The sequence below is a fragment of the Triturus cristatus genome, chromosome 6 (genome assembly GCF_964204655.1).
Source record: "Triturus cristatus chromosome 6, aTriCri1.1, whole genome shotgun sequence".
NCBI classification, from domain to species: domain Eukaryota; kingdom Metazoa; phylum Chordata; class Amphibia; order Caudata; family Salamandridae; genus Triturus; species Triturus cristatus.
The window spans coordinates 370,306,968-370,312,741 of record NC_140589.1 but is presented as its reverse complement, the minus strand read 5'-3'; positions in this window follow the sequence as shown (position 1 = coordinate 370,312,741).

Below are 5,774 nucleotides of genomic sequence, written 5' to 3'. Positions count from 1 at the left end.
TGCCTCATGGGAACAGTCCAGCCCGAACTGCCAAGCCAGGTCCTCCCTGCACTGGAAACAAGCATCCTAGGACCGGTTTCGGGGTTTCACCCCTTTTCAGCCAAGTTAGCTTGATTCCAGTGGCATGGAGAGCACGGGACCCACGTCTGGGTATACCCTTCCCACTCAGGGTGACAAATGCAAAAACAACAGTTGATAGACAGAATGCAGAACAATGTCATACATTCACCCCAGTACAGAGATCTGGTCCTAAATCCATCGTTTCTTTGCTCACCATGCCGTTCCAGTTTGAACCCAGCCATATACAAATCAGTCTTGACCCTGTGCCTCATGGGAACAGTCCAGCCTGAACTGCCAAGCCAGGTCCTCCCTGGACTGGAAACAAGCATCGTAGGACCGGTTTCGGGGTTTCACCCCTCTTCAGCCAGGATGGCTTGATTCCAGTGTCATGGAACCAGAAACCAGTCCCAGGATGCTTGTTTCCGGTCCGTGGAAGACATGGCTTGGCAGTTCGGGCTGGACTGTTCCTTGAGGCACAGGGTCAGACTGATTTGCATATGGCCATGTCTGAACTGGGGTGGCGGAGTGAGCTAAAGAATGATGATGGATTAAATCCAGATCAGTTGACTGGGGATGAGTGCTTGCAATGTTCAACACTCTGTCCATCATCCCCTTTGGTTTTGCTTTGTTCGCCCTAAGTTGGCAGGGTATGCCCAGACGTCGGCCCCTTGCTCACTTTGCCACTGGATTCAAGCTAGCCATGCTGATGATGGCTGAATAGCCAGAAACTGGTCCCAGGATGCTTGTTTCTGGTCCAGGGAAGACGTGACTTGGCAGTTCGGGCTGGACTGTTCCCATGAGGCACAGGGTCAGACTGATTTCCATATGGCCATGTCTGAACTGGGGTGGTGGAGTGAGCTAAAGAATGATGATGGATTAAACCCAGATCAGTTGACTGGGGGTGAGTGTTTGATTTGCTCAAGCACTCCGTCCATCATCCCCTTTGGTATCGCTATGTTCGCCCTAAGTTGGCAGGGTATGCCCAGACGTGGGTCCCTTACTCAGTTTGCCACTGGATTCAAGATAGCCTGGCTGAGGAGGGTTGTGAACCCGAAACCGGTCCTAGGATGCTTGTTTCCGGTCCAGGGAAGACATGGCTTGGCAGTTTGGGCTGGACTGTTCCCATGAGGCACAGGGTCAGACTGATTTGCAAATGGCCATGTCTGAACTGGGGTGGTGGAGTGAGCTAAAGAATGATGATGGATTAAACCCAGATCAGTTGAATGGGGGTGAGTGTTTGATTTGCTCAAGCGCTCCATCCATCATCCCCTTTGGTATCGCTTTGTTTGCCCTAAGTTGTCAGGGTATGCCCAGACGTGGGTCCCTTGCACACTCTGCCACTGGATTCAAGATAGCCTGGCTGAGGAGGGTTATGAACCCGAAACCGGTCCTAGGATGCTTGTTTACGGTCCAGGGAAGACATGGCTTGGCAGTTTGGCCTGGACTGTTCCCATGAGGCACAGGTCAGACTGATTTGCATATGGCCATGTCTGAACTGGGGTGGTGGAGTGAGCTAAAGAATGATGATGGATTAAACCCAGATCAGTTGACGGGGGGTGAGTGTTTGATTTGCTCAAGCGCTTCGTCCATCATCCCCTTTGGTATCCCTTTGGACTCAACCATCCAACCTGCTGAAGGTGGCAACTCAATTCCATGTAGGTCAGTCCATTACTCTGCCTACCTTTTATGCACCATCACATCCTACTAACGTGAAAGAGAGACTCCACTGCCTTGACCCAAAAAGAGCATTGTTCTACCTTGTATTGTATTGTATTGTAATTGCATTTATATAGCACTTACTACCCCTGACGCGGCGTCAAAGCGCTTTTTCGGTGAGTAGCACACTACTCCAGGACCCATAGAGGATTAGTGTTGAATTAGTATAGTGAAACATGCAAGTAAATTTTAAGTGGTTGATAGGTTAGTCAGTTATTTGGAGTCGGAAGGATAGCAGAAGGATGGAAAAGGGAAAAAAAAGTTTTGTACTTATATAGGGTTTGTTACCACTGATGGGGTGTTGAAGCACGCTACTCTGGAAACCCATAAAGGATTAGTGCTGAATTAGTATGGTGAAATATAAAAGTAATTTGAGTGGTGGATATTAGTCAGTTATTTCGAGTGAGAAGAGTAGCGGAGGGATAAAAGGGAAGAAAGGTTTGCATTCATGAAGCACTTGTTACTCCTGATGGGTGTTGGAGCGCTTTTCTGGTGAGTAGGACGCTACTCCGGAACCCATGAAGGATTAGTGTTGAAAATTAGTATAGTGAAGTATGAAGTAATTTGAGTGGTGGGTATGTTATTCAGTTATTTGGATAGAGAAGGGTAAGTTGTGGGAGAGAAGAGGGAAATAGGGGGCATATTATCAAGGGCCGGCGATAACATTATCGCCGCTTTAGCATCAGTTTTCGGGTGAAAAGCGGCGATAATGTTATTGCTTTATTAACAAGGACACGCTATTGTGTGTTTCCTTGCCTTAGCGCCCAGTTTCCTTTCGCCTCGCATCGCTAATGAGATGCAAGGTAGGTATGCCCCTTACAACTACATTATAAAATAGCACTAACGGTGCTGCGCTGTATTTACAATGAAACCCCGTCCAGTTTAGCGCAGATTTTTTTCGCGCTAACTGGGCCTTAATGCTGGAATTTAACCTCTGTTAAATTCCAGACTACGGCATACCTAACAAGGGAGGTGGATTGTGTGGCTAAGACCACAGGCCCTGTCATCAAGGATATCGCTGTTTTCAATGAAACATCGCCGGAAAACCAGTATAGTTCAATAGAAAATGACGATATCCCAGCTATCACTGGAATATTTATCGCCATGGCGCTGAGCGTTGTTAATACAGCACTAACATGGCGATAAGTTCCAGCGATAGCCGGCGATAGGAAAATGCACACCAAGAGCGGCCAGCGATAATTATCGCTGCCGCTTGATAATATGCCCGAGGTTTGTATTTATATAGCGCTTGCAAACTCTTGATGGGGTTTTGAAGGGCTTTATTGGCGAGTAGCCCGCTACTCTGGAACCCATAAGGATTACTGTTAAATTAGTATGGCGAAACATGAAAGTAATTTGAGTGGTGGATATGTTAGTCAGTTATTTTGATTGAGAAAGGTTGGGGAGGGATAGAAAAGGGAAAAAGGGTTGCGTTTATATAGTGCTGGTAACCCTGATGGGGTGTTGAAATGCTTCATTGGCGAGTAGCACACTGCTCTGGAACCCGTAAAGGATTAGTGGTGAATTAGTATGGTGGAATATGGAAATTGAGAAGTGAACATGTTGGTCTGTTATTCTGATTGAAAAGGATAGTGGAGGGACAGAAGAGTAAGAATTTTTTTTTTTTAGGTCATAGCAGTAGGAGGTGGCTTTTGGATGAGTAAAAGGGGGTTTTTGAGGGGAAGAGTCAGAGGGGAGAGTTTATAAAGGTTTGTTTTGGGGGATCGGTATAGTAAAAAGAGGTGTCAGATGGTGCAAGGAGGGGTAGAGTAGGAGAGAGTCTGGAAATGGTTATTTGGGGATCATAGTACTGGTATGGGGTTTGGGATAAATGAGAGAGTGGAAGTAGAGGACATATTGATAGATGTATAGGGTGATAGATAGGGTAGTGCATTGGAAAGAGTAGTAGAAAGAAGTTTGAGATGAGTCAGAAGGTTGGGCCAGAGGATATATTGAGAGAAGTATAGGCTTAGAAATAGGGTAGTGCATTTAAAATACTAAATTAGAAGAACATGATAAATATATAGAGCCATAAGTACATTGAAAGTATTTAGATGCATAAAGGAGATAAGTATATATAGATTAAAGATATTGATAGAGGTACAGGATGAGAAATAGGGTAGTGTATTGGATATGCTTTTTCAGGAGAAAGGTAACAGACACACAGATCCAAGTACATGGGAAGTACATAGATGCACAATGGAAGTAAGTACATGTAGACCAAAGATTATTTTTTTATTACTTTTATTTATTTATTTACAACAACATAATTATTCTACATATTTATGCAAAGCAATACACAAAGATAGGTGCATATCTATAGTGAAAATAAATGCTTATATACAGAAGAATATGCTGTAAATCTCTGTTTCCGTAAGGTGCTTATGTGGATAAGAGCCAACTCTTGAGTAGTTTTCTGAGGATAAGGTGGTTGTCAGTGGATCTCATGTTGGGGGAGAAAGAGTTTCATAGTTTGGCTGCTTGAACAGAGAAGGATGTGCCACGCATGGTTTTATTCTTGTATCTTGGGATTTTGAGGCGAGATTCCCCTTTAGAACGTGGGATCCTTTGTTGAATGTTCTTGGTGATTTTATTCCTGATGAAGAGCGGTCCCATCCCATGTATTGCTTTGTGAGTGATACAAAGTAGCTTGAACGTGGATCTTCTGGCAACCGGTAACCAATGCAGGGCTTTCAAGGCAGGTGAGATGTAGTCTCGCAGTTTGATATGCAAGAGTAGTCAGGCAGCCGAGTTCTGAATCCGTTGTAGTCTTTTCATGGTTGTTAAAGGTGATCCGTGGTAGAGGCTATTGGCGTAATCGAGTTTGGACAGAATAAGGGAGATGGTAGCTTGGGCCTTGTTGGAAATCCCAAATGAGGGAAAATTAATCGCAGCATTTTTATAGTGACAAAGTTTAATTTTGCTAGTTTGTCTACTGGGCATTCATCGTCAGCTTGGAGTCCACAGTTATTCCGAGGATTTTTACTTCCTTTGTTAATTTATGTGGTGATCCCATTTCATCAGGCCAGGCAGCAAGCGGGTCGTAATGTTTCCAATCGCCACACATGAGTATTTCCATCGTACTGAAGAGTTCCAGGTTGATTATCAACTCTTCGTAGGATATGTTGAGGCCAGGAAAGAAAAAGTAGTGCAGAAAGTCACCATCTCACAATGCATTGTACTCTGTATCAAACTTCACTATGCATTGACCAAGAAGCAACTCCCAGAGGGCTTGCATGCTCATTCCACCAGAGCCAAAGCTTTTACCACTGTGTTAGCCTGCGAGTCCCTGTCCTGAACATCTGTCAGGCAGCAACATGGGAATAACAGCACACATTCACAAAGCACTACTGCCTAGACAGTCAGGTTCATTGTGACGGTCACGTTGCCTGTTCAGTCCTCCAGGATTTTCAGATATAATCAATTTCACAGCCCCACGTCAGGGAAAGTATTGCTTGGATATTGTTAGACCTGGCACTTTTGACAGGTTTATCTCCAAACTTTTTGCCTTTTGTCTTCTATTTTTCTTACCCTGTTTTTGTTGTCTATAGGACTCTGGGCACTTTACCAGTGCTAAAGTGCTTATGCTCTGTATAAATTATGACAATGATTGGTTCTCCATGATTGGCATATTTGATTTACTGGTAAGCCCCTAGTAAAGTGTACAGTGTGTGCCAGGGCCGATAAATCAAATGCTACTAGTGGGCTTGCAGCACTGGGTACGCCACCCACAGGAGTAGCCCTGTAAATGTATCTCAGATCTACCACTAGAGTGTCTGCACGTGCAGTTGCGTACTGCCATGTTGTCCTGACAAGTGCACCCACTTGCCAGGCCCAAACCTTCCCTTTCCTTATATGTAAGTACCCCTAAGCTAGTCCCAAGGTACCCATATGAGCAGGCTGCAGTGTTTGTGAAAGGTTGGACATGTACTAGTGTGTGTGACATGTCCTGATAGCGAAATACAGTGTATTCCATGTTTTACTGTTGAAAAGCTGTC